Raw genomic sequence first — 1,582 nt, 5'->3', positions numbered from 1 at the left:
TTTTTCCAGTCTACTACTCTGTTGATATTATTTCCAGCCTACTACTATGTTGATATTATTTGCAATCACTGGAGATCAGAAGATTTTTAGATAATTGCAAACGGTTTAATATCGTTAGCAAAAAAATCCAAAAAAATAATAATTAATAAGATCAGGCATATTCTGATAAAAATATTAGACACAACCCAATACATAAACTAGGAAGCACTTCAAACATTAGGCCGGTCAAATGCTGATTTTCTAAGTACAAACTGCTGTTTGGAATTATAGTGGGTTATTTATTTGTTAATACACTACTTTAAACCATAAGCACAAATTTTATAGAGTAAAAAGAATAATTGAATAATTGAATCAAATGCTTCAGAAAATCAACTAAAACAACTTCTTATTGGGACTTAATAGCATCAGTAATATTACAAATTACTTAAAATGTATTATTATATATTATAGCTAGGGTATTCAGTCATAACATATATGTATATATATTTTACAACTGGATATTATATATTTAAGTATTTATTATGCATGTATACAATGGATACTATGTACCTAACAATGCGATTTCCTAATACATAGAACAGATATTATGTATCTAAAGACACAATATCCTAATATATTTTGTGCATTTTAATTCTTACATAGTGTGCTTGAACTTTTTTGAAAAAGAAGAAAAATAAAGAATAATGAAAAAATAGATTCTTGTGTTTGTCATAAATAGATATATGTGAGTATACATACACACACACACACACACACACACACACACACACACACACACACACACACACACACACACACACACACAGATATATATATATATATATATATATATATATATATATATATATATATATATATATATATATATATATATATATATATATATATATATATATATATATATAATATGTATGTAGATATATAATATAAATATATACATATTTAATTAAATAAATGATTTATACATACATCAATATAAAATAATTTTTATCATAATGTTATTATTAAACAAAGTATTTGGAAATAATATTTATGGAACATATATATTTAAGGAACATATTTAAACATAAAAAGCTATCATTTCTTTCACTTAAATTATTATTGTTCTAAAATAAAAACATATTTATAAACATTTTTTGTTAAATATAACTAAGACACTTAATGGTGTAAATAATTTTACTCTTAGAATAATGATTTTTAAACATTTATCAAAAATTTTATATAGGATGTTCTTAATTTAAAATTATTTAATTATTCATATTTGTGTTTTGTTCTTTATTTTTTTATCTAAAAAAAGATTTAATTTTTTTTTAATTTGAAAGCTTTATTAGTCATAAATGGAGCTAATGAAATACATTTAAAACCAAATTCAATACATTTGAATATCTTATTTTAGCAAAAAAGCAAATAATATATTAAAAGGCAAATAAATATAATATAACAAAATTGTGTAAATTAAGCCATGATTCAAAATGTTATAACTAATTACTAGCAACCAAGTATTACAAGTCTTGCTTTTGTATAATGTTAAACAAATATAAAAAGATTTGCGAAGGGGGGAGGGGGGATAAATGAATTTAAA

Source organism: Hydra vulgaris, chromosome 10, assembly GCF_038396675.1.
Source record: "Hydra vulgaris chromosome 10, alternate assembly HydraT2T_AEP".
Classification (NCBI taxonomy): domain Eukaryota; kingdom Metazoa; phylum Cnidaria; class Hydrozoa; order Anthoathecata; family Hydridae; genus Hydra; species Hydra vulgaris.
The sequence above is the reverse complement of the archived record's forward strand: the minus strand, read 5'-3'. Positions refer to the sequence as shown.